Here is a 25,731-nt window from a genome sequence, read left to right as displayed (position 1 = left end):
AACGATGAGAAAAGGGAATTTGGAGGACTACAGTCTGAGGAATGGTGGTCCCAGTAAAAGGAGAAAGGAAACGGCAGGAGGAATGGAGAGAAGGAGACAGAATGGGAGAGCTGGAGTGATGGAACCAGCACAGGCTTCCAAATGGCTGGATGTGGGAGGGGGTTGGGGGGGCAGTCCCCACCTGTGTTTTTCTTAGAATAGCCCCCTCTGCTTGCCCCCTCCTGAGCATCCCTCTAAATGGGCTCTCAGCTATTACTCTCCTTATCTGGTAGCTTCCTAGCAACGCTCATGACTGGGGATGAGTAATTGGTTAGTGGGTTTGCTGCTCCCACAGGGCTGGTGCCTTCCCTCTCCTGCTCACCGTTGTCTCCGCAGGGCCGCGTGCACCACCTGGCTGGGACTAGGCGCTAGGTATCTTCTGGGCGAGTAACTAGATGAATGGCGATTATGAAGGTCAGATGAACCTTTTGAAAATACAGATAAAGGGGAGCGGCTGGGTAGCTCAGTCGGTTAAATGTCCGACTCTTGATTTCGGCTCAGGTTGTGATCTCAGGGTGGTGAGACTGAGCCCCATGTTGGGCTCCATGCTTGGCAGGGGGTCTGCTGGGGATTTTCTCTCTCCCTTTCCCTGTACCCCTTCCCCCATGCTCCCCCAAATAGATAAACCTTTAAAAATAAAATAAAATAAGAAATAAACAGGAACACAGGAAGGGGAGAGGCACAGTGTGTCTGGGGTAGTGTCTATGAGCCACCCAAGTGTGGACCCCCTGCAAACAGCAGGAAAACAGAGAGGGAAGCTGCTTAGAGGTCAGAGCTCAGCAATGAAGCCTCTCAGGTTGAGTTTTCTCAACAAGTTCCTTGCTTCTTTTCCTAAAACATAAGTTAAAACCTGTAAAGAATATGAAAACACTGCCACCCAAATGCTCACACTTCCTAAAATTTGTCTTGTACTTTCCCAGTTGTAGACCTCTACACCTGGGGTTCTGCTCCCTAAAATTTTCTTGCCTATGGGCGTGGAACGATGCCTGTCTGTCTTCTATCTATCTTACACAAATAATACACAAATACAGACTTACAGAAAAATTCAAACATAGAAATATACAAAGCAAAAGGTGAGAGACCTTGCCCTTAATTCTACTTCCCATAGTAAACAGCTTGATATTATACACCCACTACTTTTTTAAGATGAATTTTTATATACATACAAATTTTAAAAATAGGCAGTTTAAGTTTCTTATTTTTTTGAGAGAACAAGAGCACACATGCAAGTGGTGGGGGGACAGAGGTGAGGGAGAGAGAATCTTAAGCAAGCTCCGGGCCCAGGGCCAAGCCCGATGATGGGTTTGATCTCACAACCCTGAGATCATGACCTGAGCCGAAATCAAGAGTCGGATTAGTAACTGACCAAGGCACCCAGGTGCCCTGAGAGTTCAGGTTTCTTAATATAAATAATGAAATTTTAAATGTAAATATGATCACACTTGTATATGCTTACTTGAAATTGTACAGAATTGTTCTGAGATACATTAAAGGTTATTTTACATTTTGGTAGATTTTGCAAAATTGCCATACAAAAAGCTTTATTAATTCTTGTTCCTTACACTTGTGACTGCCAATGCCCATCTTACATATGTTCTCTTTGACACCGGATAACCTATTTTCAATTTTTGCCAATCTGTTGCAAGGGCAATATTTCATTAGTATTTGAATTTGCATTTCCATGGTACTTACTGACATTGAACATGATAGAACTTGATATGTTTACTGATCAGCTATATTTCTTCTCCTACGAATTACTTATTTATAAAAATAAATATAACTTGCCTATTTATAAACTGTCCTTGCCTGGTTTTTCTTTACGTATTTGTCTTTTGCTAATTGATTCATGGGAATTCTTTATTTATAATGGGTAGTAATCCTCTGTGGTGTGTGTTTTGCATGTGTATCTTTGTTACTTGCCTATCTTTCAATGTACCAAGTTTCTTAACACATATTGAGTCATGTTCTTTCTCCATCTCCCAAGAAAGTGTGAAAGTTTGTCTTAACCCAAATAGAGAAAGAAGGACACATTTGATTCTACATAAGAAAATATATGATCTATATTTCTTAATACATATTATATAAAATACATACTGTACATTTGTGTGCATAAAATACATACATGTATGCATCAAATATTCTCTACACATATGTATATACATCAAATACTGTTTCCAGTGTTTTTTTTTTTTAATTTAGCTTTTGTTTCCTCACCCTAACAACCCACATAGTGGACATTATCTATTACTATCCCCATTTTACAAATAATAAAACCAAGGGACACATAAGTTAGGACTTAGCAGCCTGCCTCCTGAGTCCACACTCGTAGTCAGTACTTCATGTTGACTCTACAACAACATCATCTGTATATATCACAAAAGCAACAAAAATTAATAAAATGTGGGGTGCCTAGGAGGCTCGATGGGTTAAGCCTCTGCCTTTGGCTCAGGTCATAGTCTCAGGGTCCTGGGATTGAGCCCTGCATCAGGCTCTCTGCTCAACAGGAAGCCTGCTCTCCACCCCCCTTCTCTCTCTGCCTGTCTCTCTGCCTACTTGTGATCTCTCTCTCTGTCAGATAAATAAATAAAATCTTTCCAAAAAATTAATACAATGAGATAATGGCACAGAAACAGCTGCTATAGATCAAACAGATAACACAGAAAAATCTTTTAACAGAAAAGCTGAGGAACTAGAGAACACAAAGATTTCTCATAAATGATGTTGGAAAAACTGTTTGGCATTATTTTAAGTCAGTTTGAGCCCACTTTTCACATCATCCACCCAAATACAAACTAGAAGGAAAAAAACAATCCCTTAAAAGAGGATAACAGGTCTCTAAGGTAAGAAGAATCAAGGGGGAAAAAAGGACAATTTGGACTATGTGAAAATGTTAAATGGTTGCATTTTTAAAAATTCGTTTTGAAAAGGTGACCAGTAGGCTGGGAAAAATAACTGACAAAAGTATGCCAAATAAATCTTATCAAAAAGATATATAAATTAGCAAAAAAAAAAAAAAAAAAAAACCATTAAAATCCTAACAGATGAGCAAAAGAGAAAATATAACTTATAAACCAATGTGAAAAAAAACATTCAACTCAATTATATTAAAAGAAATGCAAAATTACAAAAAGCTTCTGTTTTGTCTATTTTTTAAAAAGATTTTTAGTTATTTATTGGGGGCGCCTGGGTGGCTCAGTGGGTTAAGCCGCTGCCTTCGGCTCAGGTCATGGTCCCAGGGTCCTGGGATCGAGCCCCACATCGGACTCTCTGCTCAGTGGGGAGCCTGCTTCCCCCCTCTCTCTACCTGCCTCTCTGTCAACTTGTGATCTCTCTCTCTGTCAAATAAATAAAATCTTTAAAAAAAAAAAAAGATTTTTAGTTATTTATTGACAGACAGAGATCACAAGTAGGCAGAGAGGCAGGCAGAGAGAGAGAGAGGGAAGCAGGTTCCCCACTGAGCAGAGTGCCCAATGTGGGGCTCGATCCCAGAACCCTGGGATCATGACCTGGGCCGAAGGCAGAGACTTAACCCACTGAGCCACCCAGGTGCCCCTGTTTTGTCTATTTTTTAAAATGATACTGTCCTTGGTGAAATGGATGAAATCAAAGGGGGACCTCACACAGAGTGTTGATAGAGAGTAATTCAGCACTGTTAAAATAAATGTTCATGTCCCTTTTATCTAGTAATCCCATGTCTGAGAATCTACTCTACAGAAATGATCCAGAAACCTGGGGGAAATCATATGGACAATGTAGTTACTGAAGTTTTTTTTTAAAGATTTTATTTTTAAGTAATCTCTGCACTCAACGTGAGGATTGAACTCACAACCCCAGGATCAAGAGTCACATGCTTTACTGACTGAGCCAGCCAGGGGCCCCTGAAATATCGTTTATAATAGGAAGAAAACAAACAGCAAAAAAAAGGGAAAACAACCCAATTTTCAAGAACAGGGAATATTAAGTAATTTATGAAACAATCACTGACCAGAACATTATACATTATTAAAAATAATCGTGACGCTAATAACTTTTTTAAAAAAAAACCCTACAATATAATATCCAGTTGTACAAGTAGAAAAAAATATAGAAATTTTAAGTTGTTTGAGGGTGTGGAATTGAGTCACTATTTTCCCTAATTTCTAAATTTACTGTGGATTTAGAAAGACCCAAGTCCCAATCCCAGCTGCGCCACTCCAATGAGTTATAAAAACCTTTCTATGCCTCGGTTTCCTTGCCTATAAAGTGAAAACCATAAATACAGCCACTTTGCAGGAGTGTTTTGAGAATCAAATGAGATAACTTGAGTGCTGTGCCTATCACCTAACAAAAATGTTATTTTTGTCACATGGCAAAGTGTAAACGCGTTTACGTGGGGGGCGGGGGGACTGAAATGAGGAAGCTACTTCACACATAGTGTCTGTTTCCACTTGAAAGTTTAGTATGGTTAGTTTCGTGCTCTCCCTACTTTTGTGGGTTTCTTCTGCTTAGACAACAATTACTTGTAAACCCACTTGGCGAAGGGAAGATTAAAGGAAGTGAAACATCTACTCTCCACTAGAACCCTGTAAAGACACATCGTCTGTGGAGCCCAGTAGTAAAGGAACAAAACGGAGCCATATTAGTGAGTCCTGCAGCAGAAACAGGGAATGGGTGTCTTTTTTTTCCTTTTGCAGTCTAACAAGGTGAGGAAAATCACATTGTTTGAGTAAACTTAAAACATCAACTTCCTTCATTACTGAGCTAAATATTTTGTCCTAATAAGACAGAGGAAAAAGGGAAAAACAAAAACAAATCCAAAAAACCCCGAAAAACTTCATTTCCAGAAAAACAGAATGGTGAAGAGACATTTCAAAGTAGCCTGTGCCTTTGGCTGGGGTGAGGACGGGGCTGGGGGGTAGGGGAGGGTTACTGCAAAATACTGTCTAAACAGAAACCGTATAATAAGTAGCTTCCTAGAAAAGCCTCTATCTTTGTCACATCTTTGAAGTTCTGCCATCTAGGCCTCATGAGCACAATGTTTGGCCCAGATATTAAGCTCTGGGACATTATCAGGCCCTCTGCAAGATGGGAGGGCACACTCCACAGTGCTCACCTTCAAGGGCAGAGGGCTCTAGAACTTTTCGGGGGATCTAAGAACCAGTCTTAAGTGGGTGGTTCTCTGTCCCACACTTGCTGAAAAGAATGCACAGAAGCAGCCCTATTCATTTTGGTTGTGAAAACAGACCTCCATAGCACTAATAATTAGTACCCACAGGGAGGATTTATTTTCCCCCAGACTCTATATATTAAAGTCAGCATTAATGATCCTTACTGTGCAAGATGAAAAAAGTAACAGGCAGGGGAAAAAAAGACTATTTTTTTCAAGATATCAAGAAGACGAGTTTCAAAATTCATTTTTAGCCCCCCAAAAGCATGAATGTAGCATTCAATGATCTAGTCCATGAATCACATACACAAAAATGTATTAATCAGGCCTTAGTCATATCAGGGTTCACTGGGTATGTTAGACATTATACTTAAAGCAGAAGAACCTCTTCCCCCAGAGAGAGCTATTCTTCTAAGATTTTCCATCCCCATCTTAAATAATAACCAACTATGTACTTACTGCAAAGGCTCTGGCTTCTCGTGCCTCCGGGGAGCTGCTGACCTCAATCAGCAAGTCAGCCGCACTATTCTGGGGTTTGGTGCTGGCCGGGGAGGAAAACCACACTCAAGGGGCCCAGGCAGTGAGCATCTGAGCAAAGCTTCACTCAGGAAGCAGGCGGGCTCCAAGGCTTCTGACAGGCTCCCCCCACCCCACCCCTCCCTGCTCCCTCTCCCTCCCTCCCTCTCTCTCTCTCTCTCTCTCTCTCTCTCTCACACACACACACACACACACACTGCAAAATCACTTCTCTCCTACCGGATCCTGAATACTTAATTTGTACCTCTCTAAAACATAAGGATTTAAAAACATGGGCTGACTAGCATGTTGCTCTTTCAAACCTGAGATATCAAACAGAAGGGGAAAAAAAAAAGAAAAGAAAAAAAAAGCTAGTCTGCCTTCAAAGGTGAGTTTGCCTCGAAGCCTCAGGGCCCCTCACTTGCCATAACCTGTGGGCTGTGGCATGTTCTAGGTGGGATGGGGAAGTCAGGCTAGCTCAGGAAACCTTTCAAAGCAGGCAGTTCTTGTGAGCTGAGTGAAAACGTTCTCAGAGATGAAGCACCTAAACCTCCAAGCCTCTGGTTGTTGGCTGAAATTCCCATTTTTTCATACCTAGTTTTGAATTCAGAGAATTCCAGAATTATGCGCACCCTCCTAAAACCTGAGGTCCACGTGTCCGGCTACTTTGGATGGTCTGCACACCCCAGTGACGATGAGCCGTGCCTGTAAAAACAGGGAAGGAATTCATGAAGGTAAACAAGCAACATGGGTCCTATCTGCTCTCCGCAAGAACTGTAGTCATCGGGGCTGAGCTTAGTCACTGCCACGAGGTGGAGGTTTATTGCGATTATACTGGATGAGTATAAGGGTGAGATTTAGCCAAGTATCTCTTACACGGCACGGGGGCTTTACTTAGGAAACAGCATGAGTCTGCAGAGCCTTGGGGACACTGAGTCCCCCCTCATATGCAGACTTTGCCTTTTTTTTTTTTTTTAAAGATTTTGTTTGTTTATTTGACAGACAGAGATCATAAGGAGGCAGAGAGGCTGGCAGAGAGAGGAGGAAGCAGACTCGCCGCGGAGCAGAGAGCCCGATGCAGGGCTCAATCCCAGGACCCTGGGATCATGACCCGAGCCGAAGGCAGAGGCTTCAACCCACTGAGCCACCCAAGCGCCCCAGACTTTGCCTTTCTAACAACAGATCACTAAGTAAGGGCCTGTGGCCATGCAGTTAAGAGCTGGCCTTCCCCTGTGGGCGCTGTTCTTACAAACGTGGCCCCATGCCATCCGGGCAAACACCTCTGCCTTTGGTGGCCTTCCCTCTTAAAGAAAGCAGGGGGCAATGAATGGGACCTGCTCTCTCTGGAGAATATACATCTTCCCAGGGCAGAGCAGGGGCAGGGGAATAAGGGGAGCTAATTCACCTGGGTGTCATCTCTCCCCTGCCCTAACCCCACCACTCGCTTAAGCAAAAGAACAAATTTATTGGCTTGACTAACTGGATAGTGTAAGGATGCATTCGAGCTGGCTTTCAGCCAGGAGACCGGGAGGTTCCAAAGTCATCAGGAACCTGTTTTCATCACCTTTCAGCTCTGTTTCCCCAAGTTCAATGCATTCAAACATGGTGCCTTGGGATGGGAAAGCCTTTTCCAGCAGCATTGCATGATTAGAAGCCTATGGCAATCAAGACCTCAGAAGACAGGCACTCCTCAGAGAAAATCCTCAGAGTGAGACCCTCTCCAGCCCCGTGGTAAGGGAGAGGGACCTGGGTGACTGACAGCCCCACTAGTTATAAGAAGAGCAGTTCCCAAAAGCAAAAAAAATGCTGGACTGGCAAAAAAATACAGGCTAGTGCGCTGGCTTAAGCCTGCCTTTCTTTCTTTCTTTCTCTTCTTTCTTTCTCTCTTTCTTTTTTAAGATTTTATTTATTTATTTGACAGACAGAGATCACAAGTAGGCAGAGAGATGGTGGGGACAGGCTGCCCACAGAGCAAAGAGCCCGATATGGGGCTCGATCCCAGGACCCTGGGATCATGACCTGAGCCAAAGGCAGAGGCTTAACCCACTGAGGTACCCAGACACCTCTGGCTTAAGGCTTTCATGTGACTGCATCTTACCAATCAGACCGTAAATCTATTACCAGAAGGACATACACAAAGTGTTCAGGGTGGCTATTGTGTGTCATTTCTTTTTTAAATTCACACTGTATTTTCTAGATTTTCTAAAAATTAATAAAAAATTACTAAATTGTATAATAACACAATACATCTAAATAAGTTACTGTATGCTAAACAAGTTCTGCTTATGAGTGAAAATATGTATAGAATATCTATGAATAAATCTGGTAAGAAAATTGCAATCACAACCCCACCCCCAAATCGATAACATTTTACTGAGTAACAAAATAGAGGACTGGATTGAAAAAAACATAACAATATACCATGATATTGATTCTGCACAAAATAGTTATATAAATGTATTATAATTCCAATAAAAATTCTAACACGATTAAGAGTTATGAAAATGATGCCTTATAGAACTATCCTAAAATGTACCTGGTAGAGTAATTCTTCTCTATAGAAGATATAGAATAATTTATTCTCTGTAGAAGAAAATTGTTGAAAAAAATATGAAAAGGGACTTGTACTGCCAGATATTAATAGAGACCAGAGAAGTAAAATAATTGCGATGTTGTGGTTCAGGAATAGAAACATCGTAAATGGATCACAACAAATCCCAAAATAAGAATTAAGATAAAGATAGCATTACTAATCTGAGGATTAAAAAAAAAATGGATTGTCTTTAAAAATGGCATTGGGAAAACTAGCTAAACATTTAGAGAGAGAGAAAAAAAAGACTTTTACCTCATACCATGTATCCAAATGATTTCTGATAGAATAAAAATTTAAGTGAAGAAAAAAAAGAAGAAGAAGAAGCAGCATTATCAGAACTAGAAGGAAAGAGGTGGTTCAGTCATTAAGCGTCTGCCTTTAGCTCAGGTCATGATCTCCAGATTCTGGGATCGAGCCCCGCACTGCACTCCCTGCTCAATGGGAAGCCTTCTTGTCCTCCAACTCCCCCTGCTTGTGTTCCCTCTCTCTCTCTCTGTCAAATAAATAAATAAATCTTTAAAAAAAAAAAAAAAGTACTAGAAGGAAAGAGAGGAGATTGTTTATCTGAACAAGGTGAGCAAGGCCTCTCTGAGCCCACACACAAAGGCAGAATACATAAAAAAAGACAGATTTGACTTTGAAAATAAAAAGCCTCCACAAATAATGAAAATCCTATAAATAAAACAAAGATGCCAATGGCAAAATGAGACAAACATCTCTGCACCTCTGGTTCAGTTATTCCATTTGTAGGAACATATCCTATGACAATAATCATGGATGAATGCAAAACTGTATGTGCAGAAGTTCTAATGATCCTTGATTGTAACAATGACAACAAAGGAAAGAATTGAAAGTCTAATTGGTTACATTATGGTTTATCCATGTAATTAAACACCATGCATCCATTAAAAGTGTACTATATCAATATTCCCTACAACACAGATGTAAAAATCCTTAACAAAGCACCAACAAACCAAATTTAGCAACATATCTAAGGGATTACATACCATGACCAAGTGGGATTTACCCCAGGAATTCAAGGTTGGTCCAACATATGACAACCAATCAACATAATACACCATATTGATAGAATGAAGGACAAAACCACAGGATTTTTCCAATAGAGGCAGAAAAAGCATTTGACAAAATCTAATGCCCTTCCATAATAAAAATATTCCATAAACCAGGAATAAAAAGGAAATTCCTCAACCTGATAAAGGCCAACAATAAACACAACACTTAAGGGTGAAAATCAGAAAGTTTTCCTCTGACATCAGAAACAAGATAGAGATGTCTCTGCTCTCGCCACTTCTGGTCAACATTGTATTGGCATCTTTAGCCAAGGAAATAAGGCAATAAAAAGAAAGGCATCCAGATGGGTAAGAAAAGTATAACTATCTCAATTATCTAATGATCTTCTATGTAGAACATCTCAAAAAATCTTTAACAAAACAGAGCTAATAAACTTATTCAGCAAGGTTGTAGGATACAAGGTCATTATATAAAAATAATTTTCAATTCTACATACTTGCAATGAACAATCCAAAATAATAACAAAGCAATTCTATTTACAATGACACCAAAAGGGAAGACATACTTAGTAATATATTTAACAAATTATGTGCACAGTTGTACATAAAAAACTATACAACATTGAAAAATGTTAAAGAAGTCTTAAATGGACTCTCATGTTCATGTATTGTAAGACTTAAGAGGACAATATTCCTCAAATTGATCTACAGATTCAATGCAATCCCTATCAAAATTCCAGTTTCTCATTTTACAGAAATTGACAAGCTAATTCTATAGCTCATATGGAAATGCAAGGGACTCAGAATAATCAAAACAATCTTGAAAAGAAGAACAAAGCTGAAAGACTCTCACTTCCCAATTTTAAAACTTAATACAAAGCCACGGATTGCATGGAGCACTGTGTGTTCTAAATCTTTATTATTTTTTTTAAAAGGATTATTTATTTATTTGACAGCAAGAGACACAGCGAAAGAGGGAACACAAGCAGGAGGAGTGGGAGAGGGAGAAGCAGGTTTCCCGCCGAGCAGGGAGCTTATATGGGGCCTGATCCTAGGACCCTGGGACAATGACCTGAGCCGAAGGCAGATTGTTAATGACTGAGCCACCCAGGAGCCCCAAGGCACGGGGTGTTCTAAAACTTACTACAAAGCTATAGCAATCAACACTATTTGGTACTGACACAAGGACAGACATATGTAGATCTGTAAAATAGAACTGAGAGTCCAGAAATGAACCCATACTTTTAGGGAAGGTGATCTTTGACATGAGAGCCAAGACCATTCAATGGGGTAGGAGCAGTCTTTCCAACAAATGGTGCTGGCCAGCTGGATATTCATATTCAAAAAAATGAAACTAGACTATTTCATTTTATATACAAAATTACCTCAAAGATGTAACAGCTGAAAACATCTTAGAAGAAAACGTTAAGTGTAAAACTTCATGACCTTGGATTTGTAATGTTTTCATAGAGATCTTAAACACAAGTAACAAACAAAAAATTATGTAAATTAGCCTTCCCAAAGATTAAAAACTCTTGTGTTGCAAAAGGCAGTGAAAAGATGACCCATATATAAAATAGAAGAAAATATCTGGAAGTCATATATCTGATATATGGGTCTGTTCTCCAGAACATGTAAAGAACCCTTACAACTCAATAATAAAGGGGCAAGTAACTCAACTAACGAATGGGCAAAGGATTCAAATACATACATCTCCAAAGAGAACATAAAATATACAAATGGCCAGGGCGCCTGAGTGGCTCAGTGGTTAAAGCCTCTGCCTTCAGCTTAGGTCATGATCCCAGTGTCCTGGGATCAAGCCCTGCATGGGGCTCTCTGCTCAGCGGGGAGCCTGCTTCCTCCTCTCTCTCTCTGCCTTCCTCTCTGCCTACTTGTGATTTCTGTCAAATAAATAAATAAAATCTTTTAAAAAATATACAAATGGCTGATAAACACATAAAAAATGTTCACCATCATTAGGCATTAGAGCTAGGCAAATCAAAGCCACATGAGATACCACTTCACATCTACCAGTAATGGGTACCGCAAAACAGATACTAACAAGCATTGCCAAGGCTATGGGAAATCGGAACCCTCGTCCATTGTTTGTGGGACTGTAAAATGCTGTGACTGTTGTGAAAAAACAGTTTGGCAGTCCCTCAAAAAGTTAAGCACAGACTTACCATTATGGCCCACAATTCTACTCCTTGCCCCTAAAAAACTGAAAATAAGAATTCAAACAGAAATCTGTACACAAATATTCATAACAGCACTATTTGTGATGGGCAAATGGTAGGGGGAAACAAACCCAAAATCCATCAACTGATAAATGGATAAAAACAATGTATATCTATACAACAAGATATTATTATCAGTAAAAAGGAATAAAGTAAAAAAAAAAAAAAAAGAAAGAAAGAAATGTTCATCCATGCTACAACGTAGATGAACCTTGAAAATCTTATATTGAGTGAAAAAAGCCAGACACAAAAAGCCACATACTGTATGATTACATTCATATGAAATTTCCAGAATAGGCAAATCCCTAAACATAGAAAGTAGCTCATGGTTTCCATGGGATGAAGGGGGCATAAAGGGAGAGTGGCTGCTAACAGTTCCAGGATTCTGGAGGGGGTGGTGGGGTGACAAGAGGTTCTGGAATTTGATAATGGTGACTGTTGCGCAAGTTTGCGAATATACAAGAAAACCACTGTACCTACACTTGAAAAGGTGAATTTTATAGTAAGTGAATTATACCTCAATTTCTAAAGTAATACTGTAAAATATCTGATGATACAGAATAATGATAACATAGTGGAAAAGAGACTATAAATGGTGTGTATAGTAGGAGGCCATATTCACTCAGGTAAAAGAAAAAGAGACTTAAAGAAACTTTATATATTGAAAATGGCTATTCTTGGCATCCTTGTTGAAGATCAGTTGGCCATGGAGGCATGGATTTATGTCTTATTCTATTGGTTTATATGTCTGTCTTTATGCCAGTACCATACTATTTTAATTAAATTACTATAGCTTTGTAGTTTATTTTATTTTATTTTAAGACTATTTATTTATTTATTTATTTATAGAACATGAGCGGGAAATAGGATGCCCTATCTTTGTTCTTCTTTCTCAGGACTGACTTGGCTATTCCTGTTTTCTTTGTGGTTCTATATGAACTTTAGATTTATTTTTTTTAATTTCTACAAAAAATACCACTGGGATTTTGATAGGGTTTGCAATAAATCTATAATGGGGAAAGGATAGTTTCTTCAACAAATGGTGTTGGGAAAACTAGATATCGACATCATAGGACAAAGCCAATGAGATTGGACCCTTATACCATACATCAAATCAACTCAAAATGGATTAAAGACTGAAACATAAGACCCTAAACTGTAACACCCCTAGGGGAAAAAAAAAAAAAAACACAGGGTAAAACTTTCGTGACATTGGTCTTGGTAATAATTTCATCCATATGACACCAAAACCACAGGCAACAAAAACAAAAATAAACCAGCAGAACCCTACCAAACTAAAAAGGTTTCTGCACACAGAGGAAAAATAATCAACAAAGTAAAAAAGCAACCTACAGAATGCGAGAAAATATCTGCAGAACATAAATCTGACAAGGGGTTAATCTCCAAAATATATAAGGAACTCTGACAATTCAATAGTTAAAAAAAAAAAAAAAAAAAAAAAAAAACACCCCAATACTTGATAAAAAGATGGGCTAAGGACTTGAACAGACATTTCTTCAAAGACATACAAATAGCCAACAGATTATGTGAAAAAAGGATCAACATCACTAATCGTCAGGGAAATGCAGATCAAAGTCACAATGAGGTATCACCTCACACCTGCTGGGATCACTATCATAAAAAACAAAACAAAACAAAACAAAACTGAAAGACAGCGTTGTTGAGAATGTGGAGCAGTTGGAACTCTTGTACATTACTGGTGAGAATACAAAATGGTGCAGCCGCTGTGGAACAGTGTATAGTACCAAGGGTCCTCAAAACATTAAAAGTAGAACGGCCTCATGATCCAGCAATCCCACTTCTGGGTATTTATCCAAAAGAAATGAAACCAGGATCTCTGAGAGAGATTGGCACTCCTGTATTTACTGTGGCACTATGAGTAAGAGTGAGGATATGGAAACAACCTGAATGTCCACTGACGGAAGGGGTAAAGATGTGATATATGCAGACAATGAAATACCATTCAGCTTTTAAAAAGAAGACGAGTCTGCAATATTTAAGAACCTGGCTGAACCTTGACAGCATGCTGCTGAGTGAAATCAAGGAGTCACAGAAAGCCAAAAACTGCAAGATCCCACTTACACGAGGTATCTAAAATCATCCAATTCATAAAATCAAAGAGTGGAATGGTGGTTGCCAGGGACTGGGGGGAAGGGCACATGGGGATTTACTAATCAATGCGCATAAAGTTTTAGCCAAGCAAGATGAATAAATTCTAGAGATCTGCTATCCAATAGTGGACCTATAGCCAACAATAATATATTATTGTACATTTAAAAATTTGCTAAGAGGATAGAGCTCAGGTTAAGTGTTCTTACCACAATAAAATAAAATTCAAAAGATAAAATAAATTACTAAAAAAGAGACAGTTATCTCTAGTTGGTAGTGTTAACTTCCCTTATGCTTTAAAGAGTCTTCTCCACTAATTGCGATGAATATGTAGGAGTTTTACAATTTAAAAAATACTGTTTAAGCATAAGAGCAATTATCTATCATGAGAGCATCAGACTCTCAATACTGATGACTTATACTGCAGAAAGTAAGTTCATTTGACCCAAGGAAGACTTTCTTAATTGCAGAAATAATTAAAGCCTGGATGAGACATCCTTTGCAGGGGCCATGAAATCTCTACTCTTGGATGGTCTAGAACAGGGTAAGACTGGCCTGCAGTGGCATGTCCTGTTGCTCATCTGCATGGAGGTTGGGCCATGGCCGGGTGGTCTAGATCCAAGAGCTGGATGGATGAATCCAGACCAGTGCTGAAGGAAACCTCTGTGTGGGCTGAGCTCCTGTGTGCCTCAGTGGGAAACCCGCCAGTTCTCCAAAGACCAGAATTTCCTAAACCTTAGCCAAAAATGGAAGCCTAAAAATGCTCTGTTTTGCTCTTGCAAAATAAATTTATCAACTCTAAAAATAACTAGGACAAAGCCAAAAGATGAAAGTGACTCTGAATGGGTTTCAAAGACATGTGTGTCAAATTTTTACAAAGACCGTCATGGTCAGATCCTTAAGACTCTTGGACCCAAGAGAATCTGTTATGAGGCAGCATAAAAGGACACACGCCCAGGAGTGAAAATGGTGAAGATCTTATCTTCATGGGTCTCTAAGCTTCATCCAGTCAGCAAGAGATCCAGTCTTCATTACCGGAAAAGGATTATAAATATAAATTCTTTATCTGATGATTTCAGTAGGTCGTAACGAATATGTTAATCTACTAACTAAATACAATCTGGAACTTGACACATGCACGTAGTATAGAAATACATTGCCCTTCTTTGTAAATATCTATCAAGCCTGACCGTAAACTACTCATTTTAACAGGAACTTGACTTCTATGTTAACCTAACCATCTCTCTCGATGACTTTTTAATTTAGTTTTAAAGCATAACATTTCACTGTGAGAAATTACACAGAGAGAAGTAATTACAGAGGGAGGCACAGCATACTGGGCAAGTCGTGGTTAGGGAAGTTGGCCTTCTTCTGAGCTATGCAGCGAGGTTCATCACACCGTCCCCCAAGAAACATGAAGGGGAGGCTCTTTCTGCAAACGCATGGCTGGGGACAAGAAGTTTGTTGGCTTACAAGTTACCATACGCTGATACATTTTCTTTTTAAAAGGCCCTCCTGGAGTGCCTGATTAATTCACATGCCTGAATCCTGAGAGGTCTGGCAGCCAAGAGGTATGTCTGGCTCTGGAGAGGGACCCTCCCTGCTGTCCTCCGCACCCCCACCCCCGCCCCACCCCCACACTGACCACCTTCTGCGTGGTGTAGCACACCTGCCGCCCACACTTCGCTTCCCTCCCCAGCAGAGTGAGAATGCTGAGTGAGGCTGTGCATATGTTTGAATTTGTTTAATTAGCCAGGAATAGGAAAGCAGCAACTCTTTTGGTTTCCAAGCAGATGTGAAACTAATTTTGGGAAAGAACAAGAGCCCCAGAGAGTTTGAACAATGACTCAGCTTCAGTCCCTCACAATTCCCATCACACTTGGAGACATGCCCATCAGCGACGCTGCTGCCACCAGGATTCTGAATCTGAAAGACGCCTTTCAGACCTCTGTTCTTCTTCTGGTTGTCCCACTACCACACTCCCTCTGGCCCAGTGTGCTCCCCAGTCTCAGGTCCTTTCCCTCCCCTGCCAGACTCGTAGTCTTCCACCTCTCATTTGAACCCCAAGATCCTTCCACCATGCCCCCCACCAGTCTCCAGATGTCTTTACTAAGGCCCTGCTCAGGCAGCCACCAAATCAGGGATTGCCAAATCATACATTCTTTGTTGCCGAACTGGGTCTCCCAGTGGAACTATAAAGACAGAACCTGGGGTGCCTGGGTGGACTCAGTGGCACCTGAGTCTCTACCTTCAGCTCAGGTTGTGGTCCTGGGATAGAGCCCCGCATAGGGCTCTCTGCTCAGCAGGGAGCCTGCTTCCCTTCCTCTCTCTCTGCCTTCCTCTAGGCCTACTTGTGATCAGTCAGTCAAATTAACGAATAAAATCTTAAAAAAAAAAAATGAACCTGCCTGAGGCCATGTGGCCCTAGGTATCTCTGAGCAATTGATTTATGTAACTCTAACTGGCTTCCTGTTGAACCTTCCAAAAAAAAGCATTTATGTTTAAGACTATCTTGGTCAAGCCAGGTGGCTCAGTCGTTAGGCGTCTGCCTTCAGCTCAAGTCATGATCCCAGGGTCCTGGGATGGAGTCCCCCATAACATCTGGCTCCCTCCTCAGTGGGAAGCCTGCTTCTCCCTCTCCCACTCCCCCTGCTTGTGTTCTCTCCCCCCACCCCGTCAAATAAATAAAATCTTAAAAAAAAAAAAAAAAAAAGGATATCCTGGACAAGTTTAATTCAGAAGGGGAGGGTCATTAGTTTGACTGGGAACATGGGTCAAGCCTTCTTCTCCAAGTTAGCCTTAGCATTAACAAAGCTGATCTCCAATCTCCATCAGTCTGATTCCTGTCTCATGTTTTGTTTTGGGTTTTTTTTTTTAGGATTTTATTTACTTATGAGAGAGACACAGAGAGAATGAGTTGGAGGGACCGAGGGAGAGGGAGAAGCAGACTCCCCACTGAACAGAGAGTCAACGTGGGGCTCGATCCCAGGACCTTGAGACCAAGACCCGAGCTGAAGGCAGACACTTAACCCACTGAGCCACCTGGAAAGCCCCCTGACTCATGTTTCTTTGCTGATTTTGAGCTATATTTGTGATGGTGTGGTGGGGAAGAATGATGTCAACAGTAATTTTCCAAACCCTGAGCAACCGCCTTTGATCTCTGGTCCCACCTTCCCTGGTATACAGAGCGGCCTTCCCTAAATCCACAGTAAGTGGAAAGAAGAAATGAATACAGAAAAAAGCAGCGGTTAATGAAATGAAAACATTTTTTAGAATGGTCTAGAAGATGAAAAAAACTGAAATTAAAAACAAGAGAAAGGATGTAATTACATGTATGGATTTGTAAATTAGGCAAAACAGATAATTTTCTAGGAAAACACAGATTACCAAAATTAACTCAAGAAGAAACAAGCAGTCACACAGAGAAAAGGTGAAGGATAAGAAATGGCAATTCACAAAAGGAAAAATACTAATAAAAATGTGAAAAGATGCTTAGTCTACCTCGTATCCAACAAACATGAACTAAATCCATGTAATGTTTTAAAGTCCATCTCATGGACTAATATATTTGAAAGGGATAAAAAGTGTTAGCAAAAATGTGGGAAATACGCACTTTCACACAATTGCGTGTATGGCTCCTGGAAGGCAGCTGGAATGGAGATCGTAAAGAGGGCTTTCCATATTTTACTCTATTTCTATATTTGAATTTTTTAAGAATGTGTTTTTTGTTTTATACCTGAAATTTGAACAGTGGAATTCCTAAATCCATATGAATTCCACAAGAATTGATACCAAAGTATTTATTGTCTGTTTAAGATTGGAGAACAAAGTAATTTGAAATGAGGAGATAGATCGTAAAATAGTTTATGGATCTAAACATGGGTGTAGAAAAGGAGAAACAGAAAAATAAGCAACAAAGTGCAGACTGCATATGATACCAAAAACAGCACATGCAAAAACATGAGCTCCCTGAGGACAAAAACTCTGTTCTAGTCACAGCATATCCCTCTGCCCCTTACAGAGTGCCCAGAACGGAACACTTAGTAAATGTTTGCTGAATAAATGAAAGAAAAATGGAACTAGGGGCGCCTGGGTGGCTCAGTGGGTAAAGCCGCTGCCTTCGGCTCAGGTCATGATCTCAGGGTCCTGGGATCGAGTCCCGCATCGGGCTCTCTGCTCGGCAGGGAGCCTGCTTCCTCCTCTCTCTCTCTCTCTGCCTGCCTCTCTGCCTACTTGTGATCTCTCTCTGTCAAATAAATAAATAAATAATCTTTAAAAAAAAATGGAACTAAAGAATATCAGAAGGTACTCTGGGAATTTCGATTTCAAAAGAAGCAAATGAAACAATTCTGCTCACATATATTTCCCAAATTTGAAATGTAAAATTATTTTCACTGAAATCCTGTTATATTCTAAATGTAATCAGGAAGTTTGGAATTTAGAATTGCGCTGGTCATTTTTCTGCAGCTGACATTCAGTTAAAAGAATGTGGTCCATCTTGGTTAGTCTTGTTACTACCTTTTCACAATATATTGTCATCATACTCATGTGCTGGTATTTATAGTTGTTAAAATTCACAGTTTTGGGGGGCGCCTAGGTAGCTCAGTCAGTTGAGCGTCTGCCTTTTGCTCAGGTCATGATCCTGGGTCTGGGGATCGAGCCCCATGTAGGACTCCCTGCTTTGTGGGGAATCTGCTTCTCCCTCTGCCCTGTACTCTCTCTCTCTCTCTCAAATAAATGAATAAGATCTTTTTTAAAAAATTCACAATTTTCACCTTTTTTCTACTTTGTAGCATTATATATGTTCAGGAAAATTAACATAGCAAAGTGGATCAATGAAATGTAAAAGACAGGTTGTGAGTGATATAAATATGACTCTTGGGGCACCTGGGTGGCTCAGTGTGTCAAGCTTCTGCCTTCAGCTCAGGTCATGATCTCGGAGTCCTGGGATCGAGCCCCGCATTGGGCTCTCTGCTTAGCAGGGAGCATGCTTCCCCCCACCTCTCTCTGCCTGTCTCTGTGCCTACTTGTGATCTCTCTGTGTCAAATAAACAAATAAAAATCTTTAAAAAAAAAAAAAAGAAAAAATATGACTCCTAACAACGGTAAGATCACTACTGAACAGAACTAAGATGCAAGGTGGAAAGATGCGTGTCGGGTAGGTCGAGTGGTATGCCACATAGGCACTTAAGAAAGGGGAGTGCAAATAGGAGGTACACCAGCAAAGGATGAAAAATTGGGAGTTTATTGGACCATTCACCCATTTGCTCCTAAGCTAGAGCATTTCACTGCTTTTATGAAGCTTCGGAAGGAGTGGCAGTAAACCACAAATGCCTTTCGCGTCACTTTCAATGTACAATGGCCTCTTTGGTAAACCAAACGAGCTCTGCCTCAAGGGCAAAATAATGTTTCTCAGTGCAAAACTGATGCATTTGTCACCAAAGGAAAAGAACAAAACTCCTGAGGCCTCGCTTAAAGTTGCCCTCTTCAGAGATAAAACACATTCAGACACACACTAATAAAATGTCTTCAGGAAGAGTCCCAAAGTTAATATATGTGTATTTTGGTCAGCAAGAACACAGATTGAGATATTAGCAAAATTCCTCCATCAAAAAATGCACCGAACCTCAAGGAATCCCAATGGCATGCCACGGGGAAGAGGAACTGTGAGCCTACATGTGGGCTGCCAGGTAATTTCAATTTACCATTGACTGGAACCTCTGTGGATGAATCAGTGCCTTTCATGTGTGAGGTTCATATTCAAGGGCCGAGGCATGCAGTGGAGAAGGAGCCCAGGGACCTGTTGTGTGGGCAGCCAGGAAGAAAAGAGCTGCTAAACAGAATAATTGCACTGGGTACCAATCTACACCACGGCTGTTTTTCTCTAGAACGCTGATGATCTAAATAATCTGATCTTCATTTGGTACCGAAAAAAGGATAAACATTTTGAATCAAACCACAGTCACAGACAATCTGTCTTTTCAGTGTGCGGCAGGACAGGGAGTACCAGGGTTTGCTTTCCGCTCTGGAATTCACTGCCTGTTAAGGCGAAAGGCATTCACATGGATATCAGAAATAAGGAACAATATAAAACTATATCTTCCTGACACTGAGAAGGCCAAAAAAGGCAATTTCTAGGATCTCAAATGACTGGCTTCCATAGTATAGGTTAAAAATCTATATTTAGGGGCACCTGGGTGGCTTAGTGGGTTAAAGCCTCTGCCTTCGGCTCAGGTCATGATCTCAGGGTCCTGGGATCGAACCCCGCATCGGGCTCTCTGCTCAGCGGGGAGCCCGTTTCCCTCTCACACTCTGCCTACTTGTGATCTCTCTGCCAAATAAATAAATAAAATCTTAAAAATAAAGAAAGAAATCGATATTTGGAACAGCCTGAATCCTAGCCAAAATATTGTGATTTCTTTTTTTTAACGCTGGAATGTTTTAGGATAACCCGATGGGACCAAACTATAAGTAGCTAAGTCTTCACCAGTTCGACTTCCCCAGTGGTGGACAGTTTTCCTTACAAATTGAATAAATTTTTCATATATTATTGCATCCTTTGAAACTACACGGAAATGCTGCAAAGCAATATAAACAAGCATTTTGGGATGGTGAACTCCCTCCGGCATAAGAGACAGGAGATCAAGCTGGAAAGCAAGACAGGGAGCAAACCTCAAACCGCTTTACCTGCCTTTGCTGAGGTGTTTGGATGCAGTAACCCTTAGCTGGTGAGAACAATTTAAGTAAAGAAGCAAAATGACCAGGTTCACATTTCAGAAAGACTGCTCTGATGTCAGTGTAGAGGACAAATATAAGGGAGTATGAGTGGAGGCAAGGAACCTCCCACCAGGCAATTTAAACACCTTTGATGAGAAATAACCATCTAAGAGTATGACAGCAAAATTCAAAGGAGGTGGAATCAAGAAGATACTGCCATGGAAATAACAGGACTTGATCACCAGTTGGATCTGTGGGAGGAAGAAGGAGTCTCCTGGTTTGGGCACAATTTGTTGAGATTGGGAAAACAGAAGGTTGGCCATGTGTACTGGTTATCTACCACTGTGCAACAAGTTACCCACAAAATTTAGCAGCTTAAAACAACTAATGTTTATTACCTCCCAGTTTCTGTGGGTCGGGAATCTAGAAGAGGTTCAGCTGGGTGGTTCTAGGTCAGGGTCTCTCATGAGACGGTTCTAGGTCAGGGTCTCTCATGAGGCTGCAGTCTGGATGTCAGCAGGGGCCGCATCATCTGAAGGCTTGACCAGGGCTGAAGTTGCACGGGGTTTACTCACATGCCTGGCAAGTAAGTGCTGGTGGTGGGCAGGAGATGTCAGTTCATTTCCCAGTGAACCCCTCTATAGAGCTGCTTAAATAACCTTCTGTTATAGTGCTTGGCTTCCCCCAGATCAAATGATCCAGGAAGGAGAGCTACGAGGAGGCCACAATGTCCCTAATGACCTTGAAGTCTCACACCATCACTTCTGCCTTATTTCACTTGCTAGAAAAGGTCTCTAGGCCTGCCCACGTCCAAGGACAGGGGAGAGTTAAACTCTGCCTCTTGAAAGGAAAAGTACAAAGAATGGGTGGATAAATCTTTTTTTTTTTTTTTTTTAAAGATTTTATTTATTCATTTGTCAGAGACAGAGGGAGAGAGAGCAAGCGAGCACAGGCAGACAAAGAGGCAGGCAGAGGCAGAGGGAGAAGCAGGCTCCCTGCCGAGCAAGGAGCCCGATGTGGGACTCGATCCCAGGACCCTGGGATCATGACCTGAGCCGAAGGCAGCTGCTTAACCAACTGAGCCACCCAGGCGTCCCTTAAAATCATTACACCACATAAGTGGATAATGAATTAAATTCATGCTGTTGGAAATGCCCAAGACAATCAGTTGGAAGTGTCCAGCAGGTAGATGAACACACCCCTAGGTCATTGCTGAATTTAGCAAGAATAAAGTTTATAAAACGTCAGAGTTAGAAGCAAGGTCACAGAATTAAGGAGAAAATGAAAGATAAAGGAAGTAGGGTCAGGTTACTCCTGTAAATTTCACCTGGAAAGGAAGTCAACAGTTAGCAGTCAGAGTAGGGGATCTGGGTGAACAAAGGTAACATAGGTCTTGGTAAAATCCATTGTCCATTGACCTGGGCCAGCGCAGGGACCTCGACTTGAGAGAGAAGTAAAAATAAGAAAGAGTGGGTGCTATTTACTGTGGTCCTGTCTCTAGGGCAAATAGATAAGCAAGAAACTGTCTGTTAGGGATATTGAGGGGACGTCTGGAGGAACATATCTCAAACTGGTTTGATACTTAAGCCTCCCTACCTTCTCTTGTTGTAGGCAGACTCCGGCTACATCTCCCTAGCCTGTTGTAGTTTTGCCATTCTGACTTACCTACTTTCCCGTTCCCAAACCTCACATAACCCGTACTTCTCCCTGGAAAGGCATTTGATCGGGTTGCCTATTGACAAAGAGTGACTTCAGCTTGTCCTCAGAATCTCTCCTATGGAAAGTACCCATCAATAGCACCGGTTATTATTTAATTATTATTATTAAATCTTGGGGCCCTGCCCTGCTCCCAGTCTGTGGCCTACTCGGACCCCTGTAGTAGTATGGATGAGATATTAAAATATCTTTGAATCATAGTCTGTTAAATTCCTCAGTGTGGAACAGACAAAACTGTGCTAGTGCTGGTGTTTCTGTATTAGAGCTCCATTTTAGTATCTAGATTCTTTCATGCATTACCTCTCAGTTCCACTAAAACTTGTTTTAATACAATGTTCAATACAAATGTAGTTCCTTTTCTGCTTTTTATGGCCTCCACAAAATTTGACCAACAGTAGATGAACATTAAACTATGGACAATTCATGGAAATGGATACACTGATACCAGCAAGTCCCTATTTTAGCAGTTACCATGGTGACAATGTGCACAAATGGCTATTTAAAAGTGCCAGTCTTTAAAACATCTTATTAGGCCCAAGGTATTAAAACTAATGAAATCGTGGAGAAATTTCTTATTTTTGACATTTTAATGAAGAAGGTGGTTAAACTAGTAATACTTCAGCTACTATTTTGAAAGCAATGACGACAGGTCAAACACTTTTCTAGGATTTTTTGTTTAAGGTGTCACATTTAATTCTCAAAAAAGCCATGATGGGGCAGGTATTATTTTTTCTCCTCAGAGTAGTTGAGGAAACAGGGCTCAGGGAGGTTACGCAATTTGCTCAAGTTCACACAACTTGTACATAGAAATCCTGCAATTTGCACAGGAGCTCACCTAAGTCCAGGCTTCTTCCATTATCCCACATCACCCCTCTAATAATTGGCAACAAATTCTGAGTATAACTACCTTGGCCTCCTGCTGGATATTTCCCCCAAGCTCATACCGCCATGCTTTATTTTCTCCATTAATAACCAATCGCCACTCTCTTCACTAAATTATGAACTCAACAAGAGCAGGTTGTCTCTTTTCTCACTGATTATCAGTACCTAGGACGTTATTTAGCATAGAGCCGGTAATCAATAAATATTTGTTGAATTAACAAATGAATAAAAAATTTCAAAGGAAGAAAAAGCATTACAACAAATGCTGATATAAACATACATTTTTAAAAAAGCATTTGACAAGTTTAAGACAGAATTTAAGTTATGATGTTTTAAAGAAATACGCAAGTGCTTATTTGGGAAATACTGTGCTATATTTTTCCATGCACTATTTCAGTAAAGCATTTAGCAAACTTGCGAGATCATAAAAACAAAGATATGTTTCTATGTTTCTGAAATTGTGCCTAAAAAGTCCCTCTTTAGAAAGACAAATACCATATGATTTCACTCATATGCGGAATCTAAGAAACAATACAAATGAGCATAGGGGAAGGGAAGGAAAAATAAAACAAAAACAGAGAAGGAGCCAAACCATAAGAGACTCCTAACTATAGAGAACAAACTGAGGGTTACTGGAGGTGGAGGGACAGTTGTGGGGGGTGAACTAAATGGTGATGGGTATTAAAGAGGGCACCTGAAATAATAATACACTATATGTTAACTAACTTGAATTTAAATTAAAAAAAAAAAAATGGGGCACCAGGGTGGCTCAGTGGGTTAAAACCTTTGCCTTCAGCTCAGGTCATGATCCCAGGGTCCTTGGATCGAGCCCTGCATCGGGCTCTCTGCTCAGCGGGGAGCCTGCTTCCCCCTTCTCTCTCTGCTTGCCTCTCTGCCTACTTGTGATCTCTCTGTCAAATAAATAAATAAAATCTTTAAAACAAATTTTTTAAAGTCCTTATTTTTATCAGCAAAATCAATTCAAAGCACGTAAATAAATGTGGTTGGGTGTGGGGTCCACTTCAGATTCTTTCTCTCGCTCTGCCTCTCTCACCTTGCGCGCGCGCGCTCTCTCTCTCTAAGAAAAAAAAAGGAAAAGAAAAAGATGAATTTTCCTATACACAAAGGATACCTGTAAACCCCAGAAGAAAACCACCAATAACCCAAAACAAAAAGGTATAAAAGTAATGAAAGGACACTTAATGTGTTCAACATCACTTTTAATAACGGAAATGCAAATTAAAACTGTAAATGCATTTTACCTATCAGTATGACAAAAATTTAAAAACTTTGGTACACATCACCATGCTGGTGAGTGTATGAGAAAACTAGCACTCTCACTTTTTGCTAGTAGGATATATATCGATAATTTCTGTGGAGGGCAATATGGCGCCCATTAAATTTAATAGCAGGGGAGCAGGGAACAGAGGCAGAGGGGGAATTTTTTTTTTTTTTTAACCTAGATCCTCTTTTGAACATGTTGAATTTTGTATATTGTTCTTTGTTATTTTATTGCAAAGTACAATTTTTAACTTGTATTCTTATAAAGGAAGCCATATGTACTTACTCTCCCCTTTAGGTAAAGCCAACATAGAGAAGGAAATTCCACGTATGAAGGAAGTAGAGAAAGTCCTCACTACCTGGGCAACAGATAGACTGTCTTCCAGAGACAGGAATTCACTGAACAAAATTCAGAAAGGATTACAAGAATTGATACTTCTCTAGATCTTGAGTGAGTTACAGATTTCTCTAAATTGAGTGAGAGGTGGAAGCAAGAACTGTCCTCCCAAGGGTCCTGTTCCCCCCAAGAAAAGATAAGGGGCATCACGGAAAGGCTCATAAGACAACAGGAGGAGACGAAAAGGACACCATTAGAGGAAAATAGTCACACTATCATATGATGAACAAATGTTACATGAGGAAGAACAAGAAGTGAAACCAAAATGTTGGAAAAGTCAGTGAAATAGAAGACTCACTTGCGAAAATGGAATAGAGAAAAACAAGGATGAAAGTGATTAGAAAGATGTTAAATATGGAAGATAGAGATGTGACATACAGACGATTACTATTTCTGAAGAACACAGAAAAATTAATGGTATGGAGGGAAAAATTAAGGATGCAGTGGAGGTAAACTTCCCTGAAATTAAGTAACTCAATCCATGGAATGAAAAGCACTCATTGTATACCTGGAAAAATCAGGAAGAGTGCAATCAAGACGGGATGTGTCCAGTCAAAGTTAACTGGTGCTCAAAGGCAAAGGAATAACCTGCCAACAATGAAACAGAAGCAGCAGACTACCCAGAAGAGGGACACAAGTTAGACTCTACAATCTCCTTCAGGCTTCTCTACGATATTAGATGACAAAAGACAAAAGAGCAATGCCAGTGGAGTGTTGAGTGAAAGAAGGGACTCACGAATTCTTTACCAAGTTAAAATGTCACTCATATTTAAAGGAAAAAAAACGTTATTATAAAACTGGAAGGAACTCAAAGAGTATAGCACTTGAGAGCCCTTTAGAAAAATACAGTCATAATCCAGCCAATTAAAAGTTAAATATAAGCATGTGTTCATTAATGGAAAGTTCACTGCATGAAACCATGTTGGTTCCATCTAGCAACACAGTGTGCATGGTTTTCCTGTAATAAGTCAACTCACCTCCTCCTTCCATTTATGTCCCCCACAGTCCACTCTCAACATGGCAGATGCAGTGACCATGTAACACCT

At 40.4% G+C, this 25,731-nt stretch overlaps 1 protein-coding gene across 5 annotated transcripts in view; it reads right to left on the bottom strand.

The window, feature by feature from the left end:
• The window catches only part of SPECC1 (sperm antigen with calponin homology and coiled-coil domains 1), a 280,001-nt gene that overhangs the window by 215,803 nt on the left and 38,467 nt on the right, over nt 1–25,731 (bottom strand). For 3 of the 5 annotated variants that reach the window (XR_009347798.1, XM_059147401.1, XM_059147398.1), the window contains exon 2: nt 6,296–6,406. The exons of 1 other annotated variant lie outside the window; for it this stretch is intronic. The gene's annotated coding sequence lies outside the window, so the exon portion shown is untranslated. Of the gene's footprint in view, nt 1–5,644; nt 5,790–6,295; nt 6,407–25,731 lie in introns of those variants that run through there. One more of the 5 variants, XM_059147397.1, reaches the window with a different exon arrangement.

This window comes from Mustela lutreola, chromosome 15, assembly GCF_030435805.1.
Source record: "Mustela lutreola isolate mMusLut2 chromosome 15, mMusLut2.pri, whole genome shotgun sequence".
NCBI classification, from domain to species: Eukaryota; Metazoa; Chordata; class Mammalia; order Carnivora; family Mustelidae; genus Mustela; species Mustela lutreola.
The sequence above is the reverse complement of the archived record's forward strand: the minus strand, read 5'-3'. Positions and strand labels throughout refer to the sequence as shown.